The sequence below is a fragment of the Pelodiscus sinensis genome, chromosome 4 (genome assembly GCF_049634645.1).
Source record: "Pelodiscus sinensis isolate JC-2024 chromosome 4, ASM4963464v1, whole genome shotgun sequence".
Lineage (NCBI taxonomy): Eukaryota > Metazoa > Chordata > Testudines > Trionychidae > Pelodiscus > Pelodiscus sinensis.
Window position 1 is genome coordinate 7,072,503 of NC_134714.1, and position 21,161 is coordinate 7,093,663.

The 21,161-nt window shown below is 48.7% G+C and overlaps 1 protein-coding gene across 5 annotated transcripts in view; it reads left to right on the forward strand.

Moving 5' to 3' along the window:
• The window catches only part of FRMD6 (FERM domain containing 6), a 204,091-nt gene that overhangs the window by 149,411 nt on the left and 33,519 nt on the right, over positions 1-21,161 (forward strand). The gene's annotated exons all lie outside the window — the stretch shown is intronic.

Sequence of the window (21,161 nt, forward strand, 5' to 3'; positions counted from 1 at the left end):
ACTCCTGCCCAGGATAGATCAGCGGGATTTACAGAAACACCTATTTAAATCCTAGGAGTGCCACCCCTTTAATCCTACATTCACAATCCTAATTTAGCTTGGGCAGACATCGACTTTGGCCCAAGAATTCCTGCGTCAGCCTGGCCTTGATGTGGCTGGAAATTCTTTCCAGTTATTCCTGTTAATTCCTGGGTCATGCAGGGATTTCTGTGGAAAGAATGAAATTTACAGCAGGCACGACAGGGAAGGCCCTAGGTCAGTAGCCAATCTGAACAGTTTTTGCCTTCTTGGGGCCGATGGATGGCATTGGACCCTGGGCAGCACTAAGTTTGCCAGTTGTCTGGTATTGGCCTGGTATTTGCAGCCTCTGTCTAGTTAAAAAAAAACAACAGAAATGTGGTGTGGTGGGGTGGGTTTTTTTTGCTGAACCAATTTTTCCCCCCACCATGTTTGGTATTTTTTGGCAAAGTATCTGGATCACGCAACCCTGGGCAGCAGCAGTTTCCTGTGTGCACGCTTGGCAGGCACGGGGGTGAACCGTTTTAAGGCTTTGCACCTGAGGTAAAGAAAGGAAGACGACTGCAACGATCGCCCCTTATGTGGGTCATTTCCATGCATCTTTTGAGGCTGCAAAATAGAAGCCTGATAAAGAAGAGCACGCATGGGACACGGCCGGTGCTCACGTTACTGGCTGCTTCTCTGCTTGGGACTCTGCTGCGTGGTGAAATGAACAGTCACGGGACTTTCTTGTGGGAGAACTTCACAATCTCGTACACGTGACGGGCACAGATTGAGAGCGGCCTTGAGGTGGCTGTGATCTGCTTTGGGGGCTGAACTGGAACCCGGCCTGCTCTGGGACAGTGGGACAGCAAAGGAAGCATAAAACCATCTTTGTTGCTCTGCTCCTCCTTCCCATTTGCAGCATGTCAGTGGCTGGAATCCCTCGTCGTGGACCCAGGACCTTGTTGTGCAAGGTGCCGGACAAATTAGGGATGTTGCATTTAAATTCATCTGCTCATCAAATAGTCGATGAAGAGTCGATGCAAATTCCGATGAGTCAGTAAGGGCGTGTCCACCTTTGAGATGTAGCAAGAGCCCCACCCCCATGCTCTCTGCGGCACTTCTGCTTTTGGAATGTAGCAAGAGCCTGCTCTTGCTGTGTTTCAAAGGCAGAAACGCTACCAGTTCCCTGCTGCGCCTCTTCCCCCTTCTCCAGGGAAGGTGCTGGGGGAATCCGCTTTTACGATGGCTTCCCCCCCCCCCCCCAGCACCGGCTCCTGCTTCTTCTCCTTGCTGCCTCTCTCAGAGGCAGCAAGTGGGGGGGAAGGAAGCAACTATTTGAGTCACTAGTCCAGTGGTCCCCAACGCAGTGCCCGCGGTGCCATTGCTGATGTTTGTGGAGAAGGATACTCTAGCCATACGGTCAAGCCAGGCCCGGCTCTCCAGCAGGCTGTGGTAGATCTGAGAGGGGGAGCCATGCTAATCTGTAACTGAAAAAAACTTAAAAAAACAATGAATGTTCCTGCAGCACCTTAGGGACTAACAGAAGCTCATGATACAATCTACAATGTTTTGTGCTGGATCTGGAGTAACTCCCTTGACTTCATTAGAGCCAAAGAGGTTTACACCAGTGTTAATAAGCTTAGGATCTGACCCATCATCCGCTATGTGCCCAATGAATAGTTTCCCCGTATACCGCAGTACACAGTGGGCTATTGGGTGTTTGGTTTTGGGTTGCAAGTGTTTTGGAGGAGAGGGTCATAATTCAAAATGACCTTGACAAATGGTCTAAGTTAAATAGGATGAAGTTTAATAAAGACAAATGCAAAGTGCTCCACTTAGGAAGGAACAATCAGTTTCATACATACAGAATGGGAAGCGACTGTCTAGGAAGGAGTACGGCAGAAAGGGATCTAGGGGTTATAGTGGACCACAAACTAAATATGAGTCAACAGTGTGACACTGTTGCAAAAAACCAAATACCCTTCTAGGATGCGTTAACAGGAGTGTTGTGAGCAAGACACGAGAAGTCATTCTTCTACTCTGCTCTGTGCTGGTTAGGCCTCAGTTGGAGTGTTGTGTCCAGTTCTGGGCACCGCATTTCAAGAAAGATGTGGAGAAATTGGAGAAGGTCTAGAGAAGAGCAACACAAATGATTAAAGGTCTAGAGAACATGACCTATGAGGCAAGGCTAAAGGAATTGGACTTGTTTAGTTTGGGAAATAGAAGACTGAGAGGGGACATGATAGCGGTTTTCAGGGTTAAAAGGGTGACATGGGGAGGGGGAGGGGGGAATATTGTTCTCCTTGCCCTCTGATGACAGGACAAGAAGCAGTGGGCTTAAACTGCAGCAAGGGAGGTTTCGGTTGGACATCAGGATAAACATCCTACCTGTCAGGGCGGTTAAACACTGGAATAAGTTGCATAGGGAGGTAGTGGAATCCCCATCTCTGAGATATTTAAGAGCAGGTTAGACAGACATCTATCAGGTTGGTCTTGACAGTTCTTGGTCCTGCCGTGAGAGCAGGGGACTGGACTCGATGATCTCTTGTGCTCTCTTCCATTTCTAGTGTGCTGTGATTCTACGCTTCCGTTCAGCCTTTCCAGATGACTGTGCCTCTTTCAGGTATCTGATTTGCTTTGTGTAGCCCCCAGGTTTCACCTCCCTTAAAAACTACTCACTTACAAAGTAAAACAGAAACATACAGAAGTGTCACAGCGTACATTTGCTGAAAATCTGGGTTGCTTTCTCATTTCTTCCATGTAATTATAATATATACCCATTGGACTATATATCTTCAGTGGATAGTTTATAAAGTGGTATAACAAGTCATTGCATGGAATTTTACTTTGTACTGACTTGGCTAGTGCTTTTTATGCAGCCTGTTGTAAAATAAGGCAAATCTCTAGATGAGCTGATGTATCCCCAGAAGACCTCTGCATACTCCAAAGCATCTGTTATCAGCCATTCCCAAAGGTCAGATATGGAAACTGATGGTCTAATTATCTAATATAACATGGCAAATCCTCTGTTTCTCTCTTTCTCCTTTGATTTTCCATCATCCAATCTCAGGCTTTCTGTGGCAGATGAAGTAATCTGATATGTTTAACGAAGAGTTCTTATTCCAGTGAAGGTTTCTTTCATCTGCTTGCATTTTCCACATGGAAACTTTTTTAGTGCCTGCAGAATTGGAGGCCATTTTAATTATGTGGCAACCACAAACATGAATCAATCCAGCTTTTGGTGAGCAGAGACTGTATTAAGTGAGGGGTTAAAACTTGTAACGGTAGCTTGCTGCAGACCTACTCTGCAATGATGTATCATAAGCCAAACATTTTTAAACTTTAAAAATAAGGAATTCTTCCTGAATGAAATGGAGTATGGCGCGTTTCATCTTTCCACTCTTCCTCACTTGAGCACTCATCCTAGTTCTACTTGCCTTACGCAAATCTTTGCTTGTTTCCTTAATCCGTCCATTCCTTTTTATCGTATTAGTGGCTCTTGAGAATTAAAGGCTAAACTGGTCATCAGGGACTAGTGAGTTGGTTTAATGTTCTAAGGTGGCTGCATGGAAAACCGTTTGGCAATATCTGAATCTGGAAAGAGAAAATATGCAAAATAGTACATTATATTGTAAAAATATGCAAAGATTTAGTTAGAGCTCCGTGTCTCGTGTCTGTCAGCGATCATCCCAATTCTGTCCGTGTTCAACAGCAGACATTCTTAAAACATGTGCAAAACCAGAGTGAGGCGTTGATTGTCACTTAGAGATGCTGTTAAAATTGGGAATAAACTCAAATTCCCTGCCTCACACCCTCCCCTCCAAATAACTTTTGCCAGAAACAAATACTTCTGCCAAGCCCTCCAGGCAATGCATGGAACCCTTCCAGAGGACGGGCAGTGTATGTACATGCAAGGAAGGGAAAATAGAGCTTAGCAAAGAATCAGATATGTTCAGATAACCAAGCAGTCATGAGAAAAAAAATCTTATGACGTGTATGTGTGTATTAGGGATGTGAAGGACTAGTTTCTTCCCCCCTCCCTCCCCCCCGCCTCTATTAAATAGAGGCAGCAAGGCGGGGGAGAAGAGGAGGATACTTCAAAGCAGCAGCGCTGCACAGAGCCCAAGGTCAGCGGGGGGAGGGGGTCCCCAGCTGCCCCCGGACTTTGGTGCTTTTGCCTTTGAAGTGGAGGCACCCTATCGACTAATCGAATAGTCGATGCAAAAATGCATCAACGATTTGATTAGTCAGTAACACGATATTTAACGTGTGTGTGTGTGTGTGTGTGTGTTTGTATACATACGTATATATAAAATAAAAATATAAATCTCAGGAGAAATGCTGTACACGGGGGAAATATTGTAGTCTTACCCTTTCAAAAAATAACTTTAAAACTCAATCATGTTATTCCAAACTATGTAAACCTCACCAAAGAAGATTAAGGGGGGACATGATAGCGGTTTTCAAATATCTAAAAGGGTGTCACAAGGAGGAAGGAGAAAATTTGTTCCTCTTGGTTTCTGAGGACAGGACAAGGAGTAATGGGCTTAAAGTGCAGCAGGGGAGGTTTAGATTGGACATTAGGAAAAAATTCCTAACTGTCAGGGTGGTCAAATATTGGAATAAATTGCCAAGGGAGGTGGTGGAATCTCCCTCTCTGGAGATATTTAAGAACAGGTTAGATAGACATCTGTCAGGGATGGTGTAGATGGAGCTTGGTCCTGCCTTGAGGGCGGGGGGCTGGACTCGATGACCTCTTGAGGTCCCTTCCAGTCCTATTGTTCTATGATTCTATGATATTGGAAACAAATTGTCAGCCCATATTTCCTCCCCAGACAGAGGCACCTGCTCTTATGCCTCTCTGGAAAAAAACCAAGCCCTGTCTTAACTCACCCTGAAACCGTATTAGCAGGAGCCATGAGTATTCACTCAATACATTATTAGAGCCGCTTATTCACTCAGTGCATTCCTTCCGTTCATGGCCTCTGAAGCATCCAGCGCTGGCTGCTGTCAGCAGACAGGATACTGGGTGTGACGGCCCTTTGGTCTGACCGATATGGCTGTTCTTATGTTTGTATGTGAATTATGCTTGCGAGGGGGGACAGGGATTATGGTGTGTTTCAAATCCATAGTCTAGCCCACGGAGTTTATCGTGCAGCCCTCTCTTTCTAGTACGACTATCAAGTGGTTTGCAAGTGGTTTCCATACAAATGGAAAACACAATGGATATTGTGTCTGCCATGTGAGCAGTACCTTGCAAGACAATGGGTGGAGATACTTGTTTGGTTTGGATTTTGTTTTGTTTTTTTTTTAAAGCCAAATGATGGGGATGGCATAGGAAGGAAAGGTACTTAGCCAGCCAGATTTCTATACCTCTGAGCTGTTCTTGCCAGTCACATAACGTTTGTGTTGTGCTGATGCGCTGCTCTCTGTAGGTGAACAATAAATACGGACTTAATTGTTCAGAAGCTTCCGGGGGTAGCCGAGTTAGTCTGTACAGGATAAACTTAAACAACAAATAGTGTGGTAGCACTTTAAAGATGAACGAAACATGTAGATGGAATCGTGAGCTTTCGTGGGCACCGCCCACTTAATTGTGTTTGTGTTGGCGTAGACCAGGGGTCTCCAACCTTTTTAAGCACAAGGTCTCTTTTTGAATTTAAGCTGGTTCAGGTTCTACCTCAAAATCAAATTCCTTAGCCCTGCGTCCTCCTTCAAGGCCCTGCCCCGCCCCCTTTCCCGAGGCCCCGCCCCTTTCCGAGGCCCCACCCCCGTTCTGAGGCCCCGCCCTTTTCCCGAGGTCCCGCTCTGCTCGCTCTGTGGAGATGGGGGTATGTGGACAGGGTGATAGGGGACACCCTGAGATCGGCACCCCCCTCTTCTGCCTCCAGTACTCTGCACAGCAAGCAGGAAGCTCGTGGGCTGGGGGAGGAGGGGTAGCTCCAAGACTGAGGACAGGAGTCGCACGGCCGTGTGGGGCGGGGCGACTGAAGCCCTGGCACTTGATAGCCTCCCAGCCGAACCAGTCAGGATCCTCTGTCAGAGGCACCAGGATGTACCTGTAGATCCCATGACCACTGACATAGACCCGTGCTTCTCTCCGCGGGGTACATCGTGTCTGGAGAGGGAGGTCTGACCCTCGGGAGCGGAAGGAATTCCGTGAACTCTGAGAGGAGGGACAAGGTGACCTGGAGCTATTACTGTCCCCCTCCCCCGCACGCTGCACCCCCATTCATCTTCTGCTGGGTGGGAGCATTTGCTCCAGACTGTTCCCCCCCACCCTCCTCACCTTCCCCACACATAAAGAACTCAGCACCTCTCTTCCAGTCCAGTTAAATTCAGTAGGAGCAGGGGGTGCTTGGCTTTTCTGGAAATCGGGCTCTGGGTTTTTACTGCCTCCATTGATCAAATAACGGTTGGAATTTGTCCAAGGCAATTTAGTGTCTCAGGACCCTTCTTAGAAGCAACAACATGCAGATATTTTAGGGCCGGAATAACCAAAGTAAAATGTGCAGATTCCGGTCTTAACTACCAAATAATAGGAATTTCACAGTAGAATCACTCCCTGCTATACAGCATGGCATCCATGCCAAAGGAAGCTCTGTGGAAGAGCCGTGCATGAAAGAATCAAAGATTACATTGTCGGAATAAGAAGCAGATGCTTGAAAAGAATTTTCCAGAGTCCAGCCGCTTTTCTTTTTTTTCCTCCTTGGATACAGGCTGCTAGAAATGCATCATGATTGAAAGGAATTTTTGTGCCTGGTTGCTAAATCTGACATGGCCTCATATCGCAGATGGTTGTCAAAAAAAAAAGGCAAGAGGCGCTCCTGTGATTGAAAATTCATGAAGTTATAAGCGTGCACAGTCTGGTTGTTTGGTGCCTTGCAGCCTGCACGTTGTGGTTTACTGAACCAAAGGCCTGAGTCTCTCTCAACATGGGAACAGATTTTTCAGGGATGTATCAGAGGCATTCATTTTTTAATTGTTATATATATTACCATACCACTGGCAAGCCCTAATCAAGGATTAGGATCCAACAGTGTCAGATGCTGTACAGGCTTGCCCCCACGACAACCCAAGTGTAGGAAAAAGTGGCTACACTGCTTCATTTTGTGCAAAAACCCCTTGCGCAAAAAGAAACGTCAGAAAAGATGCTAATGAGATCGTGACTTATGCTAATGAGTCCCGCATTAGCATATTTTCGGCTGGAAGAACTGGCAGTGAAGGTGAAGCGGAACTGGCAGTGAAGGCGAAGCCAGACTGACAGAATGCAAGAAGACAGTGGGACAATGTGGATCAGCAGGTCTCAAACGAATTACGTTTTTGCAAGCATCATGGCGAGGCAAGAGTTGAGGAGGGACTTGAAGGAGATCAGTGAGTTAGTTTGGTGCGTGTTTGGGGGAGGCTCCTCGCAGGCAGATGGGGTAGCGGGGAGAACGCGAAGGGGCTTGTCTGACAGTGTATCAAGTAGGGATGTGGAAGTGTAACCGTTGACATGGTTAATCGATGAGCCTGGGCAGCAGATTTTTTTCAGGGATGTAGCTGAGGCAGCAGTGGGGGAGGTGGGCGCCAGTGCGTATGGGGAGCTGGCTTTTCAACTGTCTTGAGAGGCTGCAGCTGGCTCTCCGCACACACTGGCTCCCCCCCCCCCCAGAAGGTAACTGTGTAACCACTGAATTTTTCAGCAGTTACACAATTACATAATTAAATGCATTTTCACATCCCTAGTACCAAGTGGGCAATGGAATCTGGCGTGATGGGTCGACTGGACGTGGGAGTCACATCTCGAGAGCGGATGGGTAGGATGGGGGTAGGCTGGCCTGTTGCCCACAAAAGTTTCAAATTCACTGGGAATTCTCCGTGTGCAGGGAACTGTTGTTTGAAAGAGCCAGGCCTGTGGGTCTCGATGACGGGTAAGAGCCCCTTTGCGCTAGGCGCTGTACGGACAATAATAGGAGAACTCTCAAACTAGCATCATAACAATCGCTGGAACAGGAACTGCTAGGTGAATGTGAGCTGTCAGGTAATATCCACAGGTTGGGTCCCTGAATGTCCCTCCCCCTCAGCCTGCTTCTGCACCCTACCTCCCGGCAGCCCCCTCCCCCTTCCCGCCAGCCTGCTCCTGCACCCTACTTCCTAGCCCTACTCATCCCCCCACCCTCAGCTCGCTCCTGCACCCCACCTCCCAGCCAGACCCCCCCCACCCTCAGCCCGCTCCTGCACCCTACCTCCCAGCCAGACCCCCCCCACCCTCAGCCCGCTCCTGCACCCTACCTCCCAGCCAGACCCCCCCCCACCCTCAGCCCGCTCCCGCACCCCACCTCCCAGCCAGACCCCCCCCACCCTCAGCCCGCTCCCGCACCCCATCTCCCAGCCAGACCCCCCCACCCTCAGCCCGCTCCCGCACCCCATCTCCCAGCGAGACCCCCCCACCCTCAGCCCGCTCCCGCACCCCATCTCCCAGCGAGACCCCCCCACCCTCAGCCCGCTCCCGCACCCCATCTCCCAGCGAGACCCCCCCACCCTCAGCCCGCTTCCGCACCCCATCTCCCAGCCAGACCCCCCCCCACCCTCAGCCCGCTTCCGCACCCCATCTCCCAGCGAGACCCCCCACACACACTCAGCCCGCTCCTGCACCCATTTTGTCATCATGGGTGGTTGGCTGTTGGTCTGTGGGAAAAGTCTGCATTGAGTGGGCAGACTGTGGGCCCACAAGTTTGAGAACCACTGCTCTACGGGTACTTCTAACTACAGCTGCTGTGATCGCGTAGCTGTGCCGCGGTAGCATAAATGCTTCCTACGTCAACAGGGAGGGGCTCAGTCTACTTCTCAGACTGTGGTAGCTCGGTTGAAGGAAAAGCTCTTCGGTTGACCTCGCTATGTGTAGCCCTGGGCATAGGTGAGACCTAACCATGGCACTCAGGGTGCAAACTTTTTCACAGCCTTGAGCCAGGTCGCCAGATGGGCCTCATTTTAAAATGCAACCCAGGCGTTGCTCTGGTAGGAAATCCTAGGGAAAGGGCGGAGCTGACCCCGGAGCATTGCTCTTGGCTGCTGAGTTTTTGGTCCTGAAATGGCAGAGACCTGCTTTTGCCTCTTTGGGTGGGAGGGGTGGCTGCCGATCGGCCGTTGGCCCAGCACCGTTTACCGTTGGACACTTTGACTCGCCACTGACGCACTTTGTGGAGATCGCAGCAAGTGGGAAGAAAGACAGAGGGCTGTGGAGGAGGGCGGGGTCCATGTTGACCAAACTGGTCCCTGGACTGCCCAGGAAAGAACAGCATCTACTGGATGAGTGGAGGGATACAGGAAGGGAAATATGGCACTATCAGCAAAACACATTCCTTTGCATCTGACATTCCTTCTCTTGCCGAAACTATGTACCCTGGGGTCCTGGAGTGGGATGAAAGAAGAACCAGGCCTGCTTAGAACCAGTTGCATATTCCCCTCACTCCCTCACCACACACTCCCATTCTCACCCCACCCTCGGCCTGCTGCCCCTTGGGTGGATTTCTCTGGGCTCCTGGAGCCTCTAGTCACCAACTAAAACTTCAGGCGCTGTTTGTATCTCTTTCCAGCCAGCGTGTTTCCTCGCTTATTATCTCGACTGCATTTTGTTGTAGCCACATCGCGAATACAAGGCTCCCTTGTTCTGCTGCTACTGGGATCCTTGGCCAGGGCTTGGAGCCTCCCTCCTTCAGGCGTTCTCAGGCGCCAGTTCTTGCTCCTCTTTATGATTCGTTTGGCAGTCGTGCCTGGAGGGCGTGTGTTAGCAGGGCATGATCGGAGCCAGCGGGCGTCGCACACAGACGGGGCAGCTGGGCTTTCCCAAATAGCAGCTCCTATTTTGCTGCTCTTATTCACCAGGGAAGAGCAGGGCTGACGCGGGATTTAAAGCAGCCAACTCCCATTCTGGGGCTCGGGACATGAGTGGAGGCCCATCGTCTCCAAGGTCTGGAAGCTCTTAACATTGCAACGCAACTAATCCTTCTGCATGCCTCCAGCAAACAGTAACGACTAACGTTACCGGGTTTGTCTAGCGCCGCAGACCAGACCCAGGGTTCTTACACATGCTCCAGTAATGGTGAACTTACTAATCGGGTTTTGGATTCTATTTTCTATCGGTGCAGGGCTAAATCGTGCTTGCCTTACTCATAGGGTAAGAAAGTCTGACGCGTAGCCATGTTAGTCTGCAACTTTAAAAACAACGAGTAGTCCTGTGGCACCTTAGAAAGCTCGTGAGTCTGTCTGTCTATCTCTCCACATATATCCTATCCATCTATCTCTACCCATACATCCCCTCTATCTATCTCTCTGTCCCCTTACATCCTATCTCTCCCTCCCCCCCTTTTCTTTCTTTCTTTCTTTCTTTCTTTCTTTCTTTCTTTCTTTCTTTCTTTCTTTCTTTCTTTCTTTCTTTCTTTCTTTCTTTCTTTCTTTCTTTCTTTCTTTCTTTCTTTCTTTCTTTCTTTCTTTCTTTCTTTCTTTCCCTCCCCCCCCCATACATTCTATTGATCTATCGATCTATGTATCTCTCCCCATACATCCCATTTGTGTACCTATCTATCTCAAATATATAATTTGTTAGTCTCTAAGGTGCTACAGGACTACTCATTGTTTTCCTAGAGGGTCAGTTTAGGAGGCTGTTACTCGGTGTTATTTATTATTATTTTATCATAACGTGCAGGAATCTCAGGACCCTGCTGTGCTAGACAGTGCTGCACCCACACGAAACGGAAGGATTGTCCCTGCCCCAGAAACGTACAGTCTGAGACAACAGCCAGAGGGGGAGTGTCTCCTTGTTTCCGGGTCACGTGGGTCAGCGTGACAGGCAGGGGCCTCGGCAGCCTACCCATGATGGGTAATTCCTTACTCCAAACCGCCTCGTTGCTCTTCTAGCCCAAGGCAATTGCAGAGTGAGGACGGGTTCCCCAGTCAGGCCCAGCAGGACTGCTTCCTTGACGGTAATTTGCAGGCCTTCGGCTGTCGTGTACACTCTGCCCATGGGGTTTGGAGCTATGCAGTGCAAAGAACCAAGTCTCCTTTTTCAGTTGGTTAGTAGCATCGTCCCTAGCGAGAAGAAGAATCCACTGCAAAAGCTTCCAGGCAAAAAATAATGCCAGATATTGTAGCTGACTAAGCGCCATGGTGCCGCAAGCCCAGTGACTCCCAAATCAGACCTATCTTGCTGTCCACAACTCTGTGGCTTTCAAAAAGAGCCAGCTCCCATGCTGGACAGTAATCTCTCCCAGATGGTCGTGGGGGGAAGTGTGTGCATGCCAGGATGCTGTATGTGAAAAGCAGAGTGGGCCAGGGGTTTTAATGATCTGGGGTTTCTCCGTTCTGGGGACCCAGCTTGTCTGCCCTCAAGCAGGCTGGATTTCAAAGACAGTGCTGAGCTCCTGCCCTCAGCTCCCTTGGGATTTTCCCCTAGAAATTGAGGTTCCCAGAAAAGCAAGTGTTGTTCACACAGATCTCAGGAGTCCAGACGCAGCTACGCCTGATGAATAGTCTTTTCTACATTCGGTCTGTACGTAGCGTCCATGTGTAACCCACACACCTGGGCTATGTCTACACTGGCGCGATCTTGCGCCAGAAATACGCAAATGAGGCTAAGCGTGGAATTTCACCGAGCCTCATTTGCATATCTAATGAGCCACCGTTTTTGCAGAAGAGGCTCTTGCACCAGAAGGAGCTGTCTACACGGCCCCTTCTTGCGCAAGAAAAACCCTCTTGTGCAATGCTGCTACGCTGATTATTTTCAGGAATAACGGCATTGCGCAAGAGGGTTTTTCTTGCGTAAGAAGGGGCAGTGTAGACAGCTCCTTCTGGTGCAAGAGCCTCTTCCGCAAAATGGTGGTTCATTAGATATGCAAATGAGGCTCGGCGATATTCCACCCTTAGCCTCATTTGCATATTTCTGGCACAAGATCATGCTAGTGTAGACATAGCCCTAGTGTGGTTACTGAGCAATGCAAGTGGTACCTAGATCACAGCAACAGTTAAGATCAAGAGACCTCTACAGCATAGGTCAAGAGCCAGCTGGCTTTTAGCTCAGAGGGTAGAGGCTCCTATACTCAGCTTCGGAGGTCCCAGGTTCAAATCTGCCTGGTGGTGGTTACCCACGAGAGACCGAATTTGCTTTAAATACCATTGTGTGATGCTCCTGAATCATTTGCGGGACAGGAGACGATCTGGCAGGGAGGGGACTGACTTAAACTCAGCTCTGTGGGGAGACTTGGCTGCCAAATGGAAACCAAAAGGGACAGGAGGGGTGACTTGGGCTTAGGCAGGAGAGAGGCTGGGGACTGGTTGGTGGCTAGCGGCACGCTGGGCTGTAGGCCTGACTGTTGCCAAGTTCGTTCTTTCACTCCGGTAATATCCGAAGGCTGTTTTGCGAGAAGGGCCTTAAACATCTGTCTCTGAGCCACACAGTGAGTCGATGGTCGCTTCCGCATCAGTCTGTCGGGGCAAAGCCGGGCACGTGAGGTGGGCCCTGTGGGTAGGGCCTGGAGCCGGACTCAATGGCCTCTCGTGGTCCCTGCCGGTTCGAGAGTTCCGTGAGCATGTGCACGCTCTGCGGCTCTGCTTTCAGCTGATGTGTCTTTTTTGGTCTTTTAATTTCTCCAGTGGCAAGGCTGGTGTCCAGCATAAGCAGGAAATAGGCTATTATCTCGGTGGAGCGGGAGTGGTGTACTCTCCCAGGGAATTGTGTGTAGTTTAACCTCTCCAGTGCTAGCAGCTAAATTCACCGAACTCAGCGGATGTTCCCCTCCGTACCAGCAAGGAATCCACAAGGGGAGGCGACGCTTACAATTGTGCCTGACTCTTCTCTGCGTGGTTCCCTGATACCGGCAGGGGCGGCGGGTGTCCTAGGCAGGGGAAAGCATTGCCTTCCCATACCTCCAGGCGTGGCCCTGCCCAGACTCGGCCCCCGAACACTGACTGTAGGCATACTGGGGGTGGAGTGTTGCTGGCCCCAATGCCCGGCCTCTCCGGAGCCAGGAAGGCTGAGAATTGCACGCCCTCCTCCTTCCCCATGGTGTTGGAGAGGCTGGGAGCATGTGCTGCCCCATATTCCTGTAGTGCAGGAGGCAAGGCCTGAGCAGAAAGGGTGGGGTTGAGGCCAGGGCTGGGAGGTCTTGTCTCAAGGAGATCAGGTTTAGATTTAGTTTTAGCTCCTGCCTGGGTCCATTGGGATTCCTTTACTTTTTTTGGGGGGGGAGGGTTGTTTCCTCCTGCTTTACAGAGACAGTTTTATATCTGAGCTAGGGTTGCCAGATGGTTTCAACGAAAATACTGGACACGCTTGACATGACATCACAATCGACATTCCGTCTGATTTAGAAAATACTGGACACACTTGACATGACATCACAATCGACATTCCGTCTGATTTAGAAAATACCAAACTCTTATATTTTCTCATTTCTCTTTTCTCAATTTGTTTCCCAAACAGAAAGCTAAAATATTGGACTGTCCGGTTCAACACCGGACACCTGGCAACCCTAATCTGAGCAACCTGGAAACAAGGAACCGGTTGCAGAAAAAAGCAGTTGGCTTAGTCTGCCCTGCTCTGTGGTCCCTTGGCTGTGGTCACTGAAGCCTGTGTTTTAACAAGGACCCGAGTCCCTCACGGAGCAGCTTGTCTTTGCTCGATTTGTCAGTAACTGTCGGCCCAGCCTCATGCTCATTTCAGTCCATGGGATGCCGCAATTTAGCACGGGCGAATTTTATTATAGGATCACCGAGGCAGAGAGGGTGATCTGAAGAAATGCAACCTTATCTGACCTAAAAGCCAGCCAGGTTCAAATCCCACTGTGCAAACATATTGAGTGAAATTTTTAGCCGTGTTCAAGTGGCCTAAAACATATGTGAAAATGAGACTTGGGTAACATTTTTAATGCTCATTTTCAACAGTGATTTAGACATTTAGGAGCCCAGTTCCCATTGACTTTCAATGAGACAGTGACTTAGGGTACATCTAGACTACAAGCCTCTTTCAAAAGAGATCATCTAGACAGCCCCAAGACTTTCGAAAAAGCGACTTGCTTTTTTCAAAAAGGGCGCCCAGGCAATCTGGATGCTCCCTTTCCAAGAAGCCCCGTTTGTGTTCAAGAACGCCTTTTTTCGAAAGCAAAAGGCAGGACTATGTAGCCCTTTAAAGACTAACAAGATAGTTTATTAGGTGATGAGCTTTCATGGGCCAGATCCACTTCCTCAGATCAAATTGTGGAAGAAAATTGGCACAACCATATATACCAAAGTGATACAATCAAAAAAAGTGAACACATAAAATTGACAAATCAAATTTTAGAACAGAGCGGGGGCGAAGGGGGAAGGTTAGTGTCTGTGAGGTAATGACATTAGGGGTAATAATTGGGGAAGCTATCTTTGTAATGGGTGAGATAATTAGCATCTTTATTGAGACCCATACATAAAGAGCTCTTTTGAAAAAGGCATTCTTCCTCGTAAACGTAGGTTTACCAATATCGAAAAAACCGCCGCGTTCTTTCGATTTAATTTCGAAAGAATGCAACGCGGTCTAGATGCAGGTGAGCTGTTTTTGGGAAAAAGGCCACTAGATAGTCTAGATACACCCAAAGGCACAAAAGAATCCAAGTTGCTTTTGAAACTGGAATCCGAATTCATTTAATTTGAAAAATTTTAGTAAATGCAAAGTCCCTTCTCCAGAGAGCGTATCATCAGAAATTTTCACTAATTGGCAAACGTTGCAAGGAGGAGAATGGAAAACAAAAGCTGAGTGTTTATATTTTAATTCTAATAGGTACAAAGATCTTTCCTCTCACAGGAAGCCTTTGGTTGAAGGGGCGCAATCGGAACATTTTATCATCCCTCTTTAGAATGCCCTCTGGGCCAGAGTCTTGCATAAAAGGGCCTGAGCACATGTGACGTGGTCCAGAACAAGGGAGCGTAAGTGGAAATCGGCTGTGTGCTTACGCAACCCCCTTGGAAGCCTGAATCGCTGTTCGCCCTTGGGGCTGTGATTATGATGAGTGTTAGTTTAAATTTCTGGCTGAGATTTTGCAAGCTGCCGAAGGGAGTGCGGGTTGAGCATGATAGAACACTAGAACTGGAAGGGACCTCAAGAGGTCATCAAGTCCAGTCCTTCGTGGCAGGACCCAGCACTGTCTAGACCAGTGGTCTCCAATGCGGTGTCTGCGGGCGCCACAGTACCCACCGGGGCATTTGTGTGCGCCCGCCTAGTGACCAGGGCTGGCCCGAGCCATTCTTGCGTGCCCGGCGCATGTGCGACTCCCACCCCAGGCGCATGCGCAGTGCTGCCCCCGGGCATGCAGCACATGTGCGGCCCCGCCCCTGGGCGCCTGGCAGCCCCAAAAGGTTGAGGACCACTGGTCTAGACCATCCCTGACAGGTGTCTATCCAACCTGCTCTTAAATATCTCCAGAGATGGAGATTCCACGACCTCCCGAGGCAATTCATTCCAGTGTTTAACAACTCTGACAGGTAGGAAGTTTTTGAAGCTCCCCTAGACAGTGCTGAAAATGGCTTGGTGAGCACAGGATGACAAACTGGTCTGTCTGAAATGTCACAGGCTGGATTTTAGCCCAGGGTAGATGATTTTTGAACGGTGTGGAGCAAACCCCACCAGGGATTGCAGAGAATAGTGAAGTGGCTTGGCATTTTGGAACCCATTCCGGTTGTGTCTTTTGCCCCGCTTCATCCAAATGGCTCGGCCTAGACCCTCCAGGCATGTGTTGCTGGGTTGATCCTGGTGAGGAGCCATGTCTTCGGCTAGTTTTGGGTGGCACGAGTTGGATATTATCTGCACCCGCACGCTGAGAAATCATGATTTGGGCTCCCAAAATCCATGAGGTTATCTTAACAAAAGCATTAGGTTTTAAAAAGGATAAACGTTAAGGGCTTTGTTTGCATCTGAGCTGCTTGGGTGCACTTGGATTAGATCTTCAGGCTTTCCCCTTCGACCGTCAGGGCTCGAAACTCACTTGGCTTTTAAATGGAAGCTGAGACCTTCCCGCAGTCACTTTACCTCAGGAAATAGGGCCTTGAGTAAAGACCAGATGAACAGTGAGAACTGGCAACGCTGAGTTTTCACATTCATAGTGAAGTCTGCCTGGCCCCGGCGTGCTCAGGACAGTCCATCTTATGCCCTCATAACGCTTCTGCAGAGCATCCAAGCCAAGCAGGATGGGATTGGAGCTACTGAGAGCGAGGCAGCTCCTGCAGAAATTCGAAGGGCCGCAAGATGTGCTCTGCGGGGTTAAACGCTGCAGTGCTTAGACTGAGGGGCTGCTATCCTTTCAGGACTACGTTGTCCGGATTAACGAGGGGGAGGAAGTTGGGAACCGTACTGTGCCTGAGATCTGAGCTTCTGAACATCCCTGGAGCGGAGCTGTACCTTGATGGCTTGTGCAGCGCTCAGGATTTCTGTGCCGTGAGGCACTGGGGTGGCAGTAGGAGGAAGGATGCAGCTGAGCCATTGGACTGAAGGTCAAACCCCTCAGGACGTTCCCAGGCAGAAGTCTGTGTGGCATGGGAACTGTGGTTCTGCCCTGCACAGTGACTTGTGCTAACCTCTTCTCTTCCACCTCATCCCATTATCAGCCCGAAGGTCTTAAGTTCCAGTCAGACGCAGGCAGTGGGGCTTACAGAACTGCCACCAGCATAGCGTGTAATGGAGGCCGGGGTCGCCCAGGTATTGCTGAGGAGAAGCGCTCTGTTCCAACATGCGCGAGGCAGGAGGACCTTGGTGTGTTCCTGGTGGTTCCCTTCTGAGCCAGGAGGGTCCCGGTTCAACCTCCACGTGTCAGCCCAGAGGGTGGTCCTCCCGTCGGCACTCACTAACATCCCCAGATGTATTTCGACTTGTAACCCCAGCGCAGAGCCATTGAGAGACTGTTTGCAAAATTCTATCAAATATCCAACATGAACAAGCTGAAAAAACAAAGCAGGCGTCCTCTAATCTCTCTTTACCCTAATAACCTGAGGTATTACTGACAGAGTGGGCCACTCGGAACCCGGGCAGGAGCGATCGCCCTCCGTCAAGTGACGGTTTCCCTTTTAATGAAGTCTCTTGCCTTTGAATAATTTGCATTTAATTAGCTCCATATGTCCTCCAGCATCTCTAGGAATCCCAGAGTTCAGTTTTGTGTCACGGCAGCCATTCGGCACCAGTGACGTTGCATGCTGGTTTTTAGGGCGGGGAAAAAAATGATCTTGGATTGAAATTGCAAGGGGGCAGGGAAAACCACAGAGGGTCGCGCGCTTTGTTGCTCAAGCAGGCCAAGCTGAATACCCAGCCAGGCCCTCACTTCACTGCCCTCCTGCGCTGGGGAGAAGTCTGTTGATTTTGGGGAAAACTGGATGAGTTGATCTTCCCTCTTCCCCTGCTCCATCCCACCAGGTTCTGTACCTTGGATGGCATGTGTTGGGCGTACCGGCATGGCACTTAGTGCTATGGGCGTGTGCACAGTATACACAGTTGATACCATTCGACTAGAAGAGATGGGGCCAAACTGACCCCTTGTCTTTGTCCTTCATTCTAAATGTAGCATTCAGCGCAACAACCAAACAAGTAAATAAACGGGAAGGAAGCGACGGGATCCAGGGGGAACTGCAAAGGGGAGATGTCTTTGTCTGGAGCACAGCTTATAAGTGTCCTGGTTGGCAAACAAGTGACGTCAGGGTCAAAGGAGATGAGGATCTTTTCCTGGAAAGAGCCAGAAGCGATAGTGAAATCTGCCCTGTGTAAAGTCTCGCCGACCTAGCTGGAAATAGAGTGCTGCCCTTGTCCTCTAGCCAGCTGGAAGCATTGTTGCAAGAGCTCGCCGCTGGGAGGGAGACGGGCTGTCCTCGCTGTGCTCTCCTTGTCACCAGTGGGAGGTTGAGGAATCTGAGCGTGTTCCAGCATTCAGCTTGGAGTCTGAGAACGGTCATGTGCCAGGCACCCTTGGACTGGCTCGTCCGCTTTACTGCAAGAGATGAAGGGAGCCGTAAGAGATGATGAATTTTACACTGTAGACTATTGCAAATTATATCATTATTGTGGCCGGGGTTTTATTCTCTCCCGCCTGACTGGAGCCTTTCAGCTGTTAAATTACAAAATGTTGTGGGTAGTAAGAATTCATGTCTTTCCACTTTCTCCTTTTTTTTTAAGCTGCTAAGAAAATTGTGGTTTCCTCCCAATCGTGAGACATTAGAAGCTTCTAATGTAACATGTTGAAAGTGGGTCGGTAGAAACTTTTCTTCTATTTTGTAGGTATGTTAATTACGGATCGATAATCAGGAAAAAAAAGAGATGGCACAGATTAATTCAAAATACAGGGCCAAATCCCCAGCTGATTAACATCAGTGGAGCTGGGCTGATGTGGATTGTAGATTTTTAAGAGGAAATTTTGCTGAGGTTAATACTGTTTAAGGAATCTAATTTTGATAAGACATTAATACCTTCCACAATCCCACCTATAGAACAGTTTTGATGGAGAGGAGGGGGACGCTTAAATGTGATGCACTTAAGCAAACTGCATAGGAATGAATACATCACCTCCATTAAACGTGAACAGAAAAAAATCACGAGCTTTTAATGTATAGTCTCGTAAAACCAGAAGTGTGAGTGGATTTTTTCTCCTTCGTTAAAATCCTGAAATAAGCAGAGCTATTGGGGGATGGTGTTGAGCGGTTCAGAAGGTACCACCCGTTCTTCTTTCTGCTAGCTACAGCAAAATCAAACCAAATGCATTCCTGTTTCTTTCTAAAAAGAACTCTCTGTTTTGTTCCTGCCATGTAGACATTTCCCCCTTTTTAATATGCCAGTAAAGCCTTTTAGAGGCTTGTTTGAAACAAAGCCAGAAGAATAAAACTGCCAGTTCTAGGATTTTCAGGGTCAGCTGCAATTTTTGGCCACTGTGATTAATGTCTCTATAAGTTTCTGTCCTAGAAGATTTAATTGTTCTGTGTGGCTCTCTGATATATACTAGGTTGGTCACAGACCTGTTTTTCCATTCACGTAGGTAAAATGGTGTGTCGTGTCCTCTTTGCAATGTTACACGTATAGATGGGTTAAAATGTCTCCGAGAGCTAGCCGGGTTAGTCTATAACTTTAAAAACAAGTGGTCTTGTAGCACCTTAGAGACTAACAAAAAATAAATAAAATCATGAGCTTTTGTGGGTAAAACCCACTTCATCAGATGGGTTGGAGTGGAAATAACAGAAACCAAGATTTTGATATATATACAGGTTCTACAAATGACGGGTACTTCTTTTGCTGTTATATATGTATCTTGGTTTCTGTTATTTCCACTCCAGCCTATCTGATGAAGTGGGTTTTGCCCATGAAAACACATGATTGTATATATTTTAGTTGGTCTCTACGGTGCCACAAGACTACTCGTTGTATAGGTGCGATTTTAGAGTGGTATTTAAGTGACATAATGGAAGGGTTTTTAAAGTGAGTCAGGCCAGCTCTACGCTGGATCTGGAAGGTAGGGTGAAGGTACACAACTCCCGCTACGTAAAATACGTGCCTGGAATCAGCTTACCTTAAGTTGAGTTTAATGCCATCTTCACAGAGGGTACCAGGAGTACCAGAGCTACCCTCAGCGTTTGATTTAGCAGGACTTAACTAGACCGGCTAAATCAAATGCCAGAAGATCCTTCTCCGGCATGGCAAGTGAAGATGTGGCCCCAATTTCACTGATTCTGCAAAGTATTTTAAGCTCATGACTAGCCCAACTCAGTGGGGCTAGCAGCCTGCTTTAATGTTCTCCATGTGCTTGAGTTCCTTGCTGAACTGGGGCCTTAATACAACTGAGAGTAGAGCCCCAGCCTGAATGCTTTCTATGAAGGAGTGTTTTAACAGCGCCTTCCAAAGCACGTAGGGTTCCTGGGTTTAGTTGCTAGGAAAGCGACTGGCCGGTGAAGTCTGCCCAAGGTAAAGCTGGCGTAATAGTATGTTTTACTTTGCATCTAAACCTCGAAAACGTGGCCGTTATTCATTTGTCAGGCTTTAACGTGCCACTCTCAGGAGCGTAGACGTGGGGCAGTGACATTTTAGCATCATTTGCTGCTGCCTGCTCTACCTGTTATGAATCGGGTCATTCTGCCTGCTGCTGCACCTTTCGAACTGAGCAGGGATGGAATAATAAATCCCACATTAATCCTCGGAGAGCAGATGGTCAGAACGTACCTTGAGGGTGCATGGGTAACATTCGAGAAGTATCCTAGAGGCTGCCACATCAGACGCTGAATCCCAATTCATTTCAGTGCTTCACCAAAGCAAGCTGGCTGCGTCTCGGTGCAGAAGTATTTGTCGTTGCTGCTGTTCGCTTCGCTTCGCTTTGTAAATGCGTCACAGTGTTAGGAACCGAGTGTGATTCCCACTGGCTTTTTGTTGCCAGAAGTAAGTCGTGGGACGTTAGGGTGCCCGAAAGAGAAGGGGCAGGGCTTGATTTGGCTACCACTGGGCCCTAGGCAAACAGGCTTGCCTCTCTACAGGCCAGAGAAACAAAAATGTAGATGCGTTTATATTAACCCTTTCCTGGCCAGCACAGCTATGCGAGTGACTTGATAACCCAGCTCCCTCCAGCTTGTCATTTAGTTCAGTGTGTGTCAACCCTTTTTTATAGTGTCCTTTTTAAAAAAAAAAAAAAAAAAAAAGGGACAAAGTACCCTTTTAAAAAAGAAAAAGTACCCCCAGTACCTACAGTTTTCAGACACACACAGATTTGTTTCTACCGTTGCAACACATTTGTTTAAACAACTTAATCGGAGCTGGGCGGGAGATGAAATTTTTGAGTGTAAAAAGTACAAAAATAATAAAGTGCTGTAAAACTTCAAATACAAATTCAGTTTTCTCCAAGTTTCAGTTGTTGACGTACCCCCAGACTTCTCTCGAGTACCCCCAAGGGGACTCGTACCACTGGTTGAGAGACACTGTCTTAGTTAACCTTTTCCTAATCCGGATCAGTGTTGGGCTTCTGCTGCACCGATGCTGCCCTGTGAACCCCTATGGGTCTTCCCAAGAGAGCCCTGTTATACAGACACTGCCCTGGTCAACCCCCTTGGAACCTTCCTGCCAGGGTCCCCAGCTGCACAGAAGCTGCCATGTCAGCCCTTTGGGTCCAGCCCGAGAGAGCCCTGCTATACAGACACTGCCC